We start from the raw sequence: 18,555 nt of genomic DNA, 5'->3' as shown, positions 1-18,555 counted from the left end.
TCGCTTTCAAACTCTAATTTTTTGTTTTTTTCTTATGCTTCGTAAAATGCAATTTGCAGATAATTCACAGGCAAAAAAGTGGTCAGTAGCTAAAGTTTCCAGCTGGTTTCGCCTCCAGTTGTGGGAAAATTCATTCGTAGGTTAAGGTCATGATTGTTATTATTTCCTTTGATTAATTATCGATTCTAGCTAGTGAAGCTTTATTCGATATTAGGGCCATGTATGCCTAGCTTTAGCACCCTGGAACTGACTTGAAAGTTGATTATATTCACATTCAATCTAACTTCAATTATTAGTTACAAGATTATCACTCATGAAATAAAAAGAGCACATAGGAAAATGTGACCACAATAGCACTTTAATAAAGAGAAAAAGAAAAAGTAAAAGAAACATAGCAGCGGGGAGACCAGTGTAAAGTAAGACCATTGATAATTGTCTGTGGTTTCATATCAATTGACCATGTATTAGTTATATTTATAATTTCATCAATGACACTTATCTTTGTTGGTTTTAAGACATAATTTTTTATTAGTTTTAAAAATAAATAATTAAAGCATTGAATTGGAATTTTGATAATACTAAAATATGAATTGAAATCCTAATATTGTATTACTTATAAAAAAAGAAATCAAAACAATAATTTTTGTAACTACATCTCTATTAAGTTATAATCTCTTTGTAGTGATAAAATTAATTGATTCTACCGTTATGACTATATAGAGGTTTTACTATATTAATAAAAAAGACAATTTTGAAATAAATTACGATATATTTGATCAAATAATAGTTAATAATGATATTATATAAAATGGGCCTCAAAAAGTTTTAGTGTAGCTCAATTAGCATTAGTCGTTCAAAATCACTTCCCTTCATACCAAAAAATGGGGGACGCGGACAAGGACGGGGACTGGGAAATTCCCCGTCCTTGAGGATAGGGTGGGGACAAAAATAGAGGTCTCCCCGCCCCGGCCGCTAATGAAACAGTTCATCCATTCTAGATGTTTTTTCAGNCGTGATCGTTTGACTTCGACCCCTGATCTGCTATTTTCCGATGATGCCTCAACTTGTCAACTGTCGATTCGTCCTCCCCATCACCCGATCTACCCTCCCTGGTTTGTCGTCGCCATTCTCCCAGTTGATCACCAATTTGCATTTAGCCAAGGGTTGTGTTTGCTAGATTTCAAACCTATAGCGACTGATAGATTTTATCAGGGGTGTGTTTGTTAGATTTCAAACCTATTAAACCATCGATTAAACCAACGATTTAACCGATTAAACCGGTTAACCCATGACCGAATCACCTGACCGGGTCACCCCTTGGGTCAGGTTTTAAAACATTGGTTTAAATCCTGAGAAATGGTAGTGTGGGCCGGTGCCATTATTGGCACATGTCACACCTTCCACTAAATCAAAAGGTACTGTAACACATAAAAGCCATACCAATAAGATTGTAATATCTGCATAATCCGACTAAGATCATTTTTGTAGTGATCACGAAGATTAGGAATTAAGATCGTGGAGAATATTAGGAATTAAGAACATGAAGATTCTAGGAAAACATGTTTTGGGTCGACAAATCACGTATGAGAAAATAAAAATAATACAGCCCTTTGATTTTAGTCCCTACCTACGTAAAATATTTGGTTCTTTAATTAAACATTGGCAAAACTTTAGTCTGCATTATCCTATATATTTAATTGTATAATTATATGATAATTAATGCTTCCATTTGGAATTCTAATTTATTTGGGATTTTAGTCAACAACGACTTTTGAATAAAACAATGACTCTTTACCTATCTCCAGTTGTCTTCTTTTACAGCATGATGGTTCGATTTTCAATGGTGTTAGAAAAAGATTTTATTACCGACCCCGAAAAAGTCTTATGTTTTGGTATGGCCTTTGTGGTCTGTGTCACCATCTATTTACAATAATTTAATTTTCTTTTCAATGTTTTATAAAAAACATTCAGCTTTTAAAGTGACGAGTTTTAGAGAAAAGATTTCAGCAAATATAATGTAATTTATTTTACAGATTTTAAATGGGAGTGTATAGGATGTTGGAGTAATATTTTGGAGTAAAATGTGCGTATTCACCTCATTCAACACACTTGCCCTTTGACTGGCCCCCATGATTTTATAGAGCCTTGACTCTAACGTTTACTTAATAATGTTTTGTAACACTCATGTGGTGGCGAAAATGGGCAATAAATGGCCTTTAACCTCAGCTTGCCTGTGTAGCAGAGGGAAATGCTATGGTAATGGGTAGGGGTGATCGGGTTCGGGTACCTGCCCTTTTTCCAAGGAACAAGAACCGGAATCAGCCGATTCCAATTCCTCAATAGTTGGAACTTGGACCTTAAAAACAGGCTCCAGTTTTGGTTTAGGGTACTTAGAAAAATTACGAATACCCCTGTATTATTCATCAATATGACAAATATATTTTGTGAAATTACACTACACTGACAAATATATTTTGTGAAATTACACTACACTGACAAATATATTTTGTGAAATTACACTACACCCCATTAATTAACAAAAATTACAAATATAACCCAACACCCATTGGTTCCACCTCGGGTACCCAGACCTCGGTTTCGATTTCGTTTTCTGAAGTGGTGGAACCAGAACAAAATCACATAATGTCAGTCCCACCAATTTGGAACTGAAACCAACCTTTTCCATGCCGATTCTAGGTAGGAACTGGAACCGAAACCCCACTATCTAATGGTTCCCGTTCTACCTGGATTTCTTGCTCACACCTAGTAAGCCAAATAACTATATTATTTCATCTTTCTCATGTCCAAGAAATCACTAGTCTCATCTTGTTAATCAACTTTAGACTACATATCTTGAGACTGATCCTAATGATTCATCAAAAGTTGTTGTTGATACATCATTGCCCTCTGCCTCTTCTTATCAGATAGTAGCTACTCCACATACAGTCCATGATCAGTCTTGGTATATGAATTGTAGAGCATCAAATCACATGGTTGCAGATGCATCAAACCTGGCTTTGAAGCCTACTTATCCAGGAGGTTCCAAGGTGCAAGTTGGTAATGGATAATCTATTCCCATTACTCAAATAGGTATGCTACTGGGATCCTCTTTTGATCCTCATAGACTTATTCATCTTAGGGATATCCTTTGTGTTCCACAAATTGCAAAGAATTTGTTAAGTATTTTGCAAATCACTAAGGATAATAATGCGATTATTGAATTTCATTCTGACCATTGCTTCGTAAAGGACAAAAGCAGTATAGAGGTTCTACTTCGAGGCACGGTAAAGGATGACTTGTATCAGCTTGAACTAACACAGCCTATCAATCCACTTGTGAAGTTTGTTTCCTGTCCTACTACTACTGCTTTGCCATCTGAAGCTCATTCTCATCTCGGCATGGAAATTATTACTGCGTTCCCTACTGCTGTGTGTCCTTTTGATAAGTCTCTAGCTAATCAAGCAAGTTTAGATTTGCTTTTGTTTTGGCATGCAAAATTAGGCCACCCCAACGGTAGAACACTTCATGCTGTTTTGAATAAACTAAATGTAAAACAATCTTTATACAACAATAAAAGTTTCTATTGTGAGGCATGTCGATATGGAAATTTGCAACAATGTCATTTTCCTATATCTAATTCTAGAGCTAAAGTTCTTTTAGAGTTAGTGCATTCTGACCTATGGGGTCTAACTCTTGTGAGTTCTAATGAAGGGTACAAGTATTATATCATATTTGTTGATGAATTTAGTAGGTTTACTTGGATATATCCTTTGAAACTTAAATCTAAGGCTTATGCTACTTTTGTTCAATTTCATTCTTTTTGGAAAAAAAATTGAATTTTAAAATAAAATGCTTGCAAACAGATTAGGGAGGAGAGTATAGGATTTTTATTGGTTACTTGTAGAAGCATGGCATTCTTGTTCACATTTGCACCAACAAAATGGGAGAGTTGAAAGGAAACACAGGTCAATTATTGAGTTTGGTTTATCCTTGTTGGCTCATGCTAGTATGCCATTAAAATATTGGTGGGTAACTTTTAGTTCAGCAACCTCTTTGTTGAACAAATTGCCTCACTCAGCTCTTGAGTTTGTGTCTCCTTACTTTATATTATTCCATCAAGAGCCTATCTATACTGACCTGAAAATGTTTGGATGTAGTTGCTACTCTTACCTTAGACCCTATAATAAGCATAAACTATGTTATCATACAGAGAAATGTGCTTTTCTGGGATATAGTCTCTTTTGCAAAGGTTACTTGTGGCTTGCTTCTATTGGCTAAGTGTATATTGTCAAGCAAGTGAAGTTTCATGAGACAAATTTTCCATTCAAAACTGGTTTTAACCACTCTACATCTCCAGAAAATTCTGCTATATCAAGTGATATTCACACAAGTGCACCCACTTAGCTTCCCACTCAACTGATTCTTAACTATCCCTGATTCAGTTACTAGCCCATCCCACTACAGTCATCAACTAATTCTCCATTACAGTCATCAGATGTTTCTCTGGTTTCTGTGACCTCAAGAGTTTCTCAATTTGCTCATAGTGAAATTCCCCTCTCTAGTCCACACTGTTCATCNTTGTGGCATGCAAAATTAGGCCACCCCAATGGTAGAACACTTCATGCTGTTTTGAATAAACTAAATGTAAAACAATCTTTATACAACAATAAAAGTTTCTATTGTGAGGCATGTCGATATGGAAATTTGCAACAATGTCATTTTCCTATATCTAATTCTAGAGCTAAAGTTCCTTTAGAGTTAGTGCATTCTGACCTATGGGGTCCAACTCTTGTGAGTTCTAATGAAGGGTACAAGTATTATATCATATTTGTTGATGAATTTAGTAGGTTTACTTGGATATATCCTTTGAAACTTAAATCTAAGGCTTATGCTACTTTTGTTCAATTTCATTCTTTTTGGAAAAATAATTGAATTTTAAAATAAAATGCTTGCAAACAGATTAGGGAGGAGAGTATAGGATTTTTATTGGTTACTTGTAGAAGCATGGCATTCTTGTTCACATTTGCACCAACAAAATGGGAGAGTTGAAAGGAAACACAGGTCAATTATTGAGTTTGGTTTATCCTTGTTGGCTCATGCTAGTATGCCATTAAAATATTGGTGGGTAACTTTTAGTTCAGCAACCTCTTTGTTGAACAAATTGCCTCACTCAGCTCTTGAGTTTGTGTCTCCTTACTTTATATTATTCCATCAAGAGCCTATCTATACTGACCTGAAAATGTTTGGATGTAGTTGCTACTCTTACCTTAGACCCTATAATAAGCATAAACTATGTTATCATACAGAGAAATGTGCTTTTCTGGGATATAGTCTCTTTTGCAAAGGTTACTTGTGGCTTGCTTCTATTGGCTAAGTGTATATTGTCAAGCAAGTGAAGTTTCATGAGACAAATTTTCCATTCAAAACTGGTTTTAACCACTCTACATCTCCAGAAAACTCTGCTATATCAAGTGATATTCACACAAGTGCAACCACTTAGCTTCCCACTCAGCTGATTCTTGACTATCCCTGATTCAGTTACCATCCCATCCCACTACAGTCATCAACTGATTCTCCATTACAGTCATCAGATGTTTCTCTGGTTTCTGTGACCTCGAGAGTTTCTCAGTTTGCTCATAGTGAAATTCCCCTCTCTAGTCCACACTGTTCATCATCTCCTCAGGCTCAAGACTTTCCTAGTAGTCACTTGGAAGTGGTAGTCCCTTGTTCTCCCACTTTAGTTCTTAACACCCATTCTATGCTCACTCGATCCAAAACTGGTTCTCTTCCTCCTAAAGCTTTTCTGACAACTATTACAATTCTCTCAAAACCAAAAACTGTGACTGAAGCCTTGTTCTGTCCTAAGTGGAAACAAGCTATGGATTCTGAATAACAGGCCTCATTAAAGAATAACACATGGGAACTTGTTCCTTATGAGAAAGGAATGAATGTTGTTAGAAGTAAATGGGTTTTTAAAACCAAATTAAACTCAGATGGCTCTCTTCAGAAGTACAAAGCCAGGTTGGCAACCAAAGGCTTCTGACAAACTCTTGGCGTGGATTACTTTGACACTTTTTCACTAGTTGTCAAAGCAGTTACTATTTGAATAATGTTGTCCTTGGCAGTTCATCACAACTGGAAAATTCAACAATTGGATGTAAACAATGCATTCTTGAATGGAGAGTTGACCGAAACAGTGTTTATGTTACCTCTTGAAGGGTATTATGGTTTTTCTCTTAATAAGAAGAGTCCACAGCATGTTTGCAGATTGAGTAAAGCTCTATATGGTCTCAAGCAAGCTCCTCGAGCCTGGTTTCATAAGCTAAAATCTACATTGCTTGAATGAAATTTTGGACAAATCTGTGTCAAATGTGAGTCTATTCTTTTATAAAAATAACTCTAGGGTGATATATTTTCTAGTTTATGTAGATGAAATTTTTGTCATCGGAAATCATAATCAATTTATTTCTCAGTTAGTAGCTGATTTAAACAGTAAGATTGCTCTTAAAACTCTTGGTGAATTGCAGTATTTTCTTGGCTTTGAAGTCCAATGGAATGGTGCTAGTCTATTACTTACTTAGGCCAAGTATGCTCAGGATTTTCTTCATAAAGCAAATATGGCAGAGTCCAAGTCTTATTCCACTCCTATGACTACTGGATTGAAGCATGGGAAAGAGAAGAGTAAGTTTTTTGATCAGCCTACTCTGTACAAGAGTATTATTGGTGGCTTACAATATTTAAACTTGTCTAGACCAAACTTGACTTTTGCTGTTAACAAGCTTGGCCAATTTTTGCAGCAGCCTACGAAAGCTCACTAGATAGCTTGTAAAAGAATCCGGAGATATGTTAACGGCACTCTTCATCGTGGTCTTCTTTTTACCAAAAAAAGTCTTCTTTTCACTAGACAGCTCAATGGGTATTAGGGTACAAATATAACCCAATACCCATTGATTCCACCCCGAGTACTTAGACCTTGGTTTCGATTTCGGTTTCTAAAGTGGTGGAACCAGAATGGAACCACATAATGCCAATTCCACCAAATTTGGAACTAAAACCAACCTTTTCCAAGCCGATTCCAGGTAGGAACTAGAATCGAAACCCCAATATGCGCCGGTTCCAGTTCTACCCGGATTTCTTGCTCACACCTAGTAATGGGCAATTACATGTGTAATTGTGAATTTGAGATTAGCTGTCTTGTAATGAAAATTTGCTTTTTGATAGTAATTATTTCTCATGGGTTTGGATCACAATTTGGGTTTGGGCTGGATTAGGCCCAATTGACTAACTTTGACTAGTCTAATATTATTGCGTAACGTTACTCTTCCTTTATTTGAACTTTACTTTTGGGCCCTTTGGACCCAAAATTTTATCTTCAACAGTTCTTCTTTTCAATAAAGCAAATCTTTTGCTATTTGGGTTTTACCCAAAATAACATATTATCGGACTCTTCGTACAATCTCACTCTTACAAATTGATATATGTTAAATTGGTTGTATAAATTCATATTAAACATAATTTAAACAAACTAAAATTGATGATTAATCAAACATGTAGGGTTACCACATAAGTCAATATGTATTTACCTCTATATTATAGTAATAAGAAGTATGCGGAAGTTAATGGGTTTTACTTTCATTTGTTCCTAATGATTTTGAAAACTATTTAACACTCTCTAAAATTATTTTAATTTTAAAAATCCTAAGATCATTAAAAAAAAAAAAAAAAAAAAAAAAAAAAATATTCATCAAAAATTATCAATACAAGCACAATAATCTTATTGATTATATAAAAGATTTATTAAAGAAACAAAAACCGTATCCATTCATCTCAAATACATAGTAAGTTCGATAAGATACAAAGCACATAATGGTGCTCATTTTACTAAAAAAATATTAATATGAAAATATTAACATTAAAATCATTTATTGATATATACATCAGCTTCTCTTCCTCTCCATTCGGATTCGAGACCGTTGCTTCAGTCCAAGAGTTGTTCTTCCCAACTTTCTTCGGAAAACGATCTCCCTCCTCCTTCTTCAACCAAACCCATCCCATAATCATACATTTTACGAGAAACAGATTGGACAATGTCTCATAAGCCTGTTGAAGCTCAACGAATCGTTTGTGGACTCTCTTCTGCCAAAGAAGGACAAACATCGGGTGATACTGAAGAGGCCATTCTCCTGAACGCCTTCTTATCTCATCAACCACACGCTCTCTGAACAAAGCGAAAGCACTTCATAGAAATTGCTCTTACTCTCCTTTTGCATGGCCATTTTGCTGAAATAGTTTTGAAATATATCAATCTTTTGCCTGACATTGTTTTGTGCGAAATTGGAATTGCTTTTGTTGCATTGGAATCATTTGCAAGGACATGATTTTCTTATGACTAATGTAAGAGAGAGAGAAGAGAGAAGGGAGGTGAGAGATTGATTGAAGTTGAACGGAGGAAAGAGTTGAGGAGCTGAAGTTATATAGCGTGTATGCGAAGATGGACTTGGCTTTGGATTTATAAAAATGAATATATAAATAAATGGAAATTGGAGTTGTCTTTGGTATTGTCGTGTAAAGAAAATGAGAGTGTTGAATGCAGTTTTGGCATGAAGTAATTGTCCTTGTCTTTTTAGGTCTTTCCTCCAACTTGAATTGCTTGCTTAACTATTTTCAACTTAAAATAAAGTCAAGGCTAATCTTCAACTTGTTTTGGTGCCAAAGTCTGACATCGGTTAGGAGATGAGGGTCTTGGTCCTTATATAACACAAGAACACCCTCATCTAAAGATATTTTTTCATGACAAAACCGTGCAGACGTCCATGTCCCAAAACGGACAATACCTCTGAGAACCCATCTATCATGTGTTTAGATTCAGCATACATCAATAGTACTATAGAGTTAATATATTGATCCTAATAGTTAGTTTATGATAGAATTTGAGTGAATTATCTAATTTACACATCTCAAGAAAATTGTTATGTTTTAAGAGGCTTCCTTCGACATAAACATAGCTAGCATCAGAATACAGTGTCTCTAACATCACAATTCATCATTTTCTCAATTATTTGATAATTATGGGTCTGTTTGTTTAAATATTTTTAACTATCATATTCATACTATTTCCAAAATATCAGTTTGTTTCCCTATTCTGAAAATACTATCATATTTTCTTTAACTACATTTTAAACCCCTTAAGTTTATTAATTTAACTAAACACCCCAAAAAAAGTTTAGAAATTGATAAAAACACCCCCACCCACCCACATTTGCCAAATTCCGGCCATCACCGCCAGAAGGTGACGAAAATCTGGTATAATTGCACACTACCAGCTGGATCTAACCGATAATGCGCCGATCTATCATTTTTCGACCAAATCCACCGTGGATCTGGTCGAAAAAGGCCAGATCTTTGGCCGTAGCTAGTCATCAACGACGGTCAAGATATAGCTGTCGTTGACCATCAACGATGGTCATATCTTTGGTCGTTGACGACCAAACATGGCCAGATCTAGTCGTAAATCTGGTCTTTTTTTTTGCCAGATCTACAGTGAATCTGGATGGAAAAGGTCATCTCGGCACAAGACCAGCAATCTAGCCAGTCATGCATCGATACAACAACTTCGACCACCATTCGATGGTGGTGGCCGGCTGCCGGAATTTAATGGGTGGGTGGGGATTTTTTTTGTAATTTTTAATGTTGTTCAATTATTTAACAAACCTAAGGGGTGTTTTTGTTAATTTTTAAATCCTTCCTCGTTATTCCCACCCAACTCTAAAAATATCAAAAATACTATCCAAAATACTAAAACAAACACACCCTATATGTATCTACTAATAAATCTCATATTACATTGATGCTAAAATTAGATACAAAATGTTATGTCAAAAATACACACTGATGTCAACACCACCAGTTAAAGCTCAACAAGCACTCAAAGGNTTATGATGGAGGCTGGAAGTAAGAAAAGCAATCAAAGCATCTAAGTTTCCTAGACATTTCTGGACAATAGCCAAAGGCGGCAAGAAACAACACTTCTCTGAAGTCAAATGGTTATAGAAACAACGAAATGTAGCAGTCAGTGAATCACTGACTAATTACAGGCAAATTACAACTTGATCTCTATTTAATATCAGCCGCCTTTGATCCTTCAAATCATTACTTAAACACTACAAATCAATGGTACACCCCAAAGCTATGAATCTGAACCAGTGTCTTTTTAAGTAGATTTGATTTCGCAAAAGTAAATATATCATCGCTTAAAATTTCAAAGTATACAGTATTTACTTGATGAATGAATAGAGTAACGAAAATCAAAATCACAATAAACACACAAACCACAAATCGTAAGAGAAAAAACAAATGCGCAAGATTTTACTCTGATTCACCAAATTAACAGGCTACGTCCAACTAAGTTAAAATTATTACAATATTACCTCACATCTCTCATTTACAATGAAAATAATTTGTTCTATTGTTTGCTATTACTCATTACAAGAAAAAAATATGTTTATATAAAAGTTTAAAAAACTAAAACCTAGTATTACAAGAATTCATATTCCTAAACTTAAACCCAATAAAGAATATATAACTTAAAGAAATCTTTTCGTCGTTGTTCATGAAAAAGGCCCAAACCTCCTACAAGTTCTTATTCATGCAATATTGACCGAGCAACGGAACCCGAATGCTTCTGTGTGGCTCATTAATGTTGAAGTGGTCGATAACTCCAACACTCAAAATTTTTTATTAAAGTGTTTGGATATTTGATAGTTGGGTGGTGGCGGATTTGAGATGAAAATTAGGTCACGTAGAGTTGATTAAACTTAGTAAAACATAAAGTTATTATGTAAAAGATTTTAGGAAAGTAAGAGTTGCTCTCTTGCTGATGAGACAAAAAAGTCTAGCTAGAAAATAATAATAATAATAATAATTTGCCAAATGGTAATCGCGCATGAAAAAAACGTAAATGTAACTATTTGTAAATTGTATTCCTATTTCATTGATTAATAAAATTTATATTATTTTCTCGGACTTCTCTTGTAACTTTCTTTCAATTCAAACACTCTTAATCCATCAATTTCAATTCTACAATGTGGTCGAAGATTTCTACCATCATTGAAGATTTAGAAATCTAATTCATTGGGACAAAATGCTTAACTTGCGGCAAACATCTTTGAAAGCAACGCAATCTATTCTTTCTAACAACGATTAATTCTCAAGAAACATATGGTGAAATTAATCAATTAAACTATGATGTATACTAAACTTTTTCTTGCAAAAAAGAGCCTTTTGATTGCTCCTTTTGCACAGCCAGTTAAATACTTTTATTTTTCTCCAAAGAGCCAGACACTTCCTTATCTTTTGTTTTCAATTTTCTTAATAGTCAACCGAGGGACCTTGTTGTATGATGAATGCAATTGTGGACATAGTTAATTTGTTAGAATGTTTTATTAATCATGTTATCAAAATTTTTTTGTCTATAGTTGTAACTCGATCTTTCTTTTGTGTTCATCGATTACTTTTAGAACTTGTAATCTCATCATCGAGATTGATTTTTGAAATATAATATTATCTCAATTAACACAAATATTGGATTGATCATTGTTAAGATCTTATCATAATAAAAAAATAAAATAAAAAATAATTGTCTTAATTTAATTTGCTTTCGACAATATTAATCTATGTACATCACCAAAGAAAACATACATAGTTGGGGAAGCTATATTTTGTTTAAATTTAATCAACAAAAGGACAAGATCTATGAACCAGTCTCCCCACGAGTGTGGTTTCCCACATTAATTTATGACATTACATGCCAATTAATCTGACCAATTTTGGTATTAATATTAGGTAATCAAATTATTTAACAAAAAATTGTTCTGATCCACGCGTGTGCACAAGTTGTTTCATTGTCTTATACTACGATTCTACCTGTTATATACAAATATAAATAGCCTACCTTAGACCATATTATATACGAAAATTAATCGAAATTTCCGAGAAGATTCATGGCCAAAAAAGTGTTTTTTGTTCTATCGTTATAAAATATTGTTCTTATTACTTGTTTTTTTCCTCTCAGCCGGCCAGCTTCTTCATGCATGCATTAAGTCATGAACTTTTATATTAATTAATTGAAGATTATTATTCAATACTTAAACATTATCTTAGGAGATATTATAAAATTAATTAGCAATGGGTCAACCTAATTAAGCAAGGGGCCAGCTACTTCCTGGTTGTTTGTTTCTTGAAGATAATTAAATTTACATAATTAGAATTAAACACAACTTTAATTATTCATATATTCAAGTATTCAACTGATATAAATCCTCACATATCTGCCTTATTTGAATAAATCCAACCAATGAGCCGTAACCAAGAACAAGAATTTCAAGATTCCTAGAAAATCTTGTATTTGTTTAGATTTAATTAGATGGTCAATTAATTGTTAATGAAGTTCCTGTTTTGTAGCCTCAAAACCATGAGCTCTATCCGCAAGATCATGAGGGATTATGAATAGTTAATAGAACGCCAGCCTTTTTTTCACCAATTTGCTTCAAAATCAAGAGCCGGCCGAGTCATTCAGCTGGCAAAATTAGGTGAAAATATTAAGCTAATGAGACCATGAGACCATAGAAAGAAGTGGGTAATTACTTTAATAGTTAATTTAATGATAAAAGGACAAATTATGTTCATTATAAACTAGGTTAATTACCTTTCATCAAGAGTTTGATTGAATTTTAAGCTTTCAATACATCTTATCTTAACATTGATGCAAACTCTTGATCATCGATAGTAAATATCGAAAGGAAAACAACTACTAATTTAGCCATAAATTAATCGATAAAAACCTTGCTTATAATTCTTAATTCTCTCTACTAGATATACGTGTTTTGTTTGAAAGACATTAAGTTTAGAAACAAAATCATGCAGGTTAGACTCGAAGCAAGATGTCCCGGAAAGAGGTCTAAATAGTCATTTTATCGTATGGGCCAAATATTTCATCAAGGCTTTGGTTAGAGAATTCTTTCTTCAAGGCCTAAGTCCTCTGCAGAGTGAACACAGACCCAATTCAACCCCCAAGACCAACCCTATATGTATCTGGGTTTGGATTCAATTCAGAAGAGATAGCCCATATTTTAGATTGGAATCCAAGAAGGTAGAGGCATATTTTAACTTACACTGCATCAATAAGATGCACTTTTCAACCCAAAAGGCCAGCTGAAATTGAAGCCCAAAGTGGACTCAGCCGTTAATTTGCTCACCTCACAAATTTCTATTCTATTATAATTCTGGAACTTTTTCAAAGAAAATTTTAAGTGAAACTGGCCTAATGATATCTTATGACATATGTGCTTATTCTTTCAACTTTTTTGCCTAAACATTTCTGTAATTTGTGATTTTTTAAATAGACATATAAATGATACGGTATGTTAGTTTTATTTATTTTTCAACACTATATTTTATTTCTAATAGTGATAGAATAGCACGAGTATTTTTATTTTATTATTTTGAGTAGTATTTTTGAAAAAATTAAGTTAGATTATTATTGCGAGGTAAGATTTGAACTTCAAAATACGTTTGATAAGATTATTTTTTAATCTTTTATATTTGTTAATTTAATTAAACACTCATTTCAATAAAAGTTTTAAAATTAACAAAAACACTCTCACTCACCCATTAAATACCGGCAACCGGTGGTCGGCTATCGAGAATATGTGGATGGGTGAAAATGTTTTTATCAATTTATAAACTTTTATTATTGGGGTGTTTAGTTAAATTAACAAATCTAAAGAGTTTAAAGATACTTAATAAAATATAATTGGATTTTCAAACAAATATGGTAAAATATGGTAGAAATAATGCCCCAAACCCAAAGACAACCTATTATGATGGAGGCTGTTAATTTTTCTGGTAATTTACTACATCAGGTGGGGTTTTGACAAAAGAATATTATGATGGAGGCTGGAAGTAAGAAAAGCAATCAAAGCATCTAAGTTTCCTAGACATTTCTGGACAATAGCCAAAGGCGGCAAGAAACAACACTTCTCTGAAGTCAAATGGTTATAGAAACAACGAAATGTAGCAGTCAGTGAATCACTGACTAATTACAGGCAAATTACAACTTGATCTCTATTTAATATCAGCCGCCTTTGATCCTTCAAATCATTACTTAAACACTACAAATCAATGGTACACCCCAAAGCTATGAATCTGAACCAGTGTCTTTTTAAGTAGATTTGATTTCGCAAAAGTAAATATATCATCGCCTAAAATTCCAAAGCATATTGTATTTACTTGATGAATGAATAGAGTAACGAAAATCAAAATCACAATAAACACACAAACCACAAATCGTAAGAGAAAAAACAAATGCGCAAGATTTTACTCTGATTCACCAAATTAACAGGCTACGTCCAACTAAGTTAAAATTATTACAATATTACCTCACATCTCTCATTTACAATGAAAATAATTTGTTCTATTGTTTGCTATTACTCATTACAAGAAAAAAATATGTTTATATAAAAGTTTAAAAAACTAAAACCTAGTATTACAAGAATTCATATTCCTAAACTTAAACCCAATAAAGAATATATAACTTAAAGAAATCTTTTCGTCGTTGTTCATGAAAAAGGCCCAAACCTCCTACAAGTTCTTATTCATGCAATATTGACCGAGCAACGGAACCCGAATGCTTCTGTGTGGCTCATTAATGTTGAAGTGGTCGATAACTCCAACACTCAAAATTTTTTATTAAAGTGTTTGGATATTTGATAGTTGGGTGGTGGCGGATTTGAGATGAAAATTAGGTCACGTAGAGTTGATTAAACTTAGTAAAACATAAAGTTATTATGTAAAAGATTTTAGGAAAGTAAGAGTTGCTCTCTTGCTGATGAGAATTGCCAAATGGTAATCGCGCATGAAAAAAACGTAAATGTAACTATTTGTAAATTGTATTCCTATTTCATTGATTAATAAAATTTATATTATTTTCTCGGACTTCTCTTGTAACTTTCTTTCAATTCAAACACTCTTAATCCATCAATTTCAATTCTACAATGTGGTCGAAGATTTCTACCATCATTGAAGATTTAGAAATCTAATTCATTGGGACAAAATGCTTAACTTGCGGCAAACATCTTTGAAAGCAACGCAATCTATTCTTTCTAACAACGATTAATTCTCAAGAAACATATGGTGAAATTAATCAATTAAACTATGATGTATACTAAACTTTTTCTTGCAAAAAAGAGCCTTTTGATTGCTCCTTTTGCACAGCCAGTTAAATACTTTTATTTTTCTCCAAAGAGCCAGACACTTCCTTATCTTTTGTTTTCAATTTTCTTAATAGTCAACCGAGGGACCTTGTTGTATGATGAATGCAATTGTGGACATAGTTAATTTGTTAGAATGTTTTATTAATCATGTTATCAAAATTTTTTTGTCTATAGTTGTAACTCGATCTTTCTTTTGTGTTCATCGATTACTTTTAGAACTTGTAATCTCATCATCGAGATTGATTTTTGAAATATAATATTATCTCAATTAACACAAATATTGGATTGATCATTGTTAAGATCTTATCATAATAAAAAAATAAAATAAAAAATTCTTAAGGGAACCTCGATAGTACAAGGAGATTTTATTAATAAAAATGAAAGATACACCTAATCAAATATACGAAATGAATATCACCCTCATAATGTAAATTAATTTTGAAAAAAAAAAATGCATGTATGATCCTGGAGTACAAACTATGAAAGAAAAAAATTATTTAAACTTGTATCGAGGAAGGTCCCAAGTTTGACAATGGAGAGTAGTATTTTCTTATTTTAAGGCGAGCTGAATTCTACAGTCTAAACGTCTAACATTGAAGACTCTGGCTACAATATCTATAACCCCAAATCCTTAACCGCAAATTTGAGAATGCTGAAATATAACACTACTGTTTCCCAAAAATGTTAACTGAAAATTTCAGGAATACAAAAGTGAAAACAATACATGTGTGATAGAATGATAATAATACAAAGCAATCAAAGACCAAAACAAGGAGAGAGCGACATATTACTAGTCAAGCAAAATTGGGGTACAATAATTGGGCTCAAAATGTGTTTCATGACAAAGGAGAAATGATAAAACGCACTACCTAATTGCAAAAAGAAGAGATGGTGAATTCACATGCAGCTTCAGGCACCCCAAGTTTGCGGAAAGGTATCCAAAACAGAACACCAAAAAAAAAAAAAAAAAAAAAAGGAGGGAGCAGCCTAGCACTTTCAGTTGTCTACATTTTACAATTAATGAACATTCATGAACTTTCAAAGCACTTTTTTAAAAAGTTAAACTGATAGGGGTCACCTCCTTCTTTGTTAGTTGACAATCATTGATAAAGCAATTCTTTGAGAGGGAAAGTTGTAGAAAATTTATTTATTTTCAGTGTGTTTTCCATGGAATTTATAAATCATTGAATATGAAAGGATCAAAATTCAAAAGCACTGTAAACAAAATCTACACGAAAAAGTTACTTTTTAGTATTAGATTACTTCAGGAAACTGTTTATCGACAAAACCTGGTGAAGTTTCACATATAAAAGAATTATCGATATATAGTAATAGATAGATAATTGATAAACAAAATGATACTATAGAAACAAAATGAAACGATTCCATTTTCGTAGAGAATGCTATATAATTTAAAGAGGAAGGAATTCGTTGAAGTGTCAAATAATTTTCTGAAACAACTCAAAACTCTGAGCTAGAATTCATTACCTCGTGGCTAGTGCATTGTAACTGTGCCAGAAACTCAGATTAAACATGTTGTAATTGTTGCTTGTCTTCATTTTCAATAGTCAATACTGGAAAGCTCTAGAGACCCGAAACGGGGAGCCGAAAAGCTAGAATATAGAAATTAAAAAATAAACATTACATCAAAAAAGCCATGCACAAAGGGCAGAAGATAAGAAATTTAAGCACAGTAATACTGTGAAGAAGAAAGTGAAGGAAACACATCGAAGGCTTTCATGTGATCATGGTCCTTACTTCATCAAAAAGGTGGGGTCGATTAAATGAATGAAAATTATCAAATCATGATATGTGATCATCATGCGTGGATGGACCACTCTTTAGAATAATTTTTCTTACAGTATGAATGTACTAATAAGGAAATTAATCATCCCAGAAAGGATCAAATCCATTCGGTTCCTCTAAAACTTGCGAAATAAACAATGGCCCATAGTTTTTCATTGGTGTTGAAACTAACTTTTGACAAATTTATTTTGGATCAGGATACTCTCTTATCTGAGTTTTCCCTGACTAAAATATACTATTGAAATTACTGGATGGACAACAAATGCTTACAAATTTACCCGTGTCATGAGATCTTTATAAGCTAATTATAGTTCAGATCAAGATGGTATCTTAATTCTTTGTTCACGACAAGTTATATGTGTTACTAGATCTTTTAAAGCTTGTGACATTTCGTATCAAGAAAAGATCCTAATTCTTTATTTTAAGAATAATTTTGTCATTTAATGGTTACAATTGGCCAAAAGTCAATTTTATCGATAAAAATTGACAACAGGGTTAGGGATATTGTGTATGTATTATCAATTTTGCAAACCTGGAAGGGTAGACGAATGGATTAAATGCTATCAAAGAAAGCAAAACCTTAGTGAAACTCTCTTCTTTGTGCGTTGAATGAGTGTGTCCTGTTGCTTGAAGAAATGGGGAAAAATGAAATACTGGGGACCTGGGGGAGTGGGGCAAAAGTAGTAGTGGTGTGGGGGAGGGCAGCTGAGGATTATGTGATTTTCGTCGGAGGATGGCCACTCATGTGCAGAGAGCTCCAATGACCACAAATCAATTTCGTGGCCTCTGATCTTTGGCAGAAGGCACGAGAGAGTCTTGTTCTTGTCCTTTGAATTTTTTATTATTGCATCACATGATTCTGACCCTTTTACTGCATATGCATGCACACATAAATAAATAAATAAAGTTATATTAAATACAACTAGAAAATTTATTAAACACCCTTCTAGTTGCGTAATTAACTAAGATTTTAAACTAGTAAAGTCGATAAGATCAACTTAGATATGATAAGAAGATTCAAATATGAAATTATTTGCTTAAAAACACTTAAAGTTTTTGGATTGACAAGGGGTTTTACAGTAATAATTAGTGGTTTAGTCTCTTAATATGCACGTTAAAAATAACTCTTATAATAATATTAAAATTCTACAGTTTTTCATACAAAAGAAATTGATCGAATTTTAACCATCCATTGCATGAAAAATTTATTGTATATGCATATATATGTATTATAACACATCCGTAGATAATTCAGATGATTAGAACGAATTGAAGATAGTGTGAATAAACGCATAGTCTCAAATTCGACTCCTCATCTAAGCATCCGCTATTTAAGTAGAGATCAACCACATTCCCCATATATATATATATATATATATATAGATTATATATATATTATATATATATATATATAATATATATATATATATATATAGTGTAATGTTTTAATGAAATTTAATTACTATAAATACTCATTTTC

Source organism: Pistacia vera, unplaced genomic scaffold, assembly GCF_008641045.1.
Source record: "Pistacia vera cultivar Batoury unplaced genomic scaffold, PisVer_v2 Contig780, whole genome shotgun sequence".
Classification (NCBI taxonomy): domain Eukaryota; kingdom Viridiplantae; phylum Streptophyta; class Magnoliopsida; order Sapindales; family Anacardiaceae; genus Pistacia; species Pistacia vera.
This window is presented reverse-complemented; position numbering follows the sequence as displayed.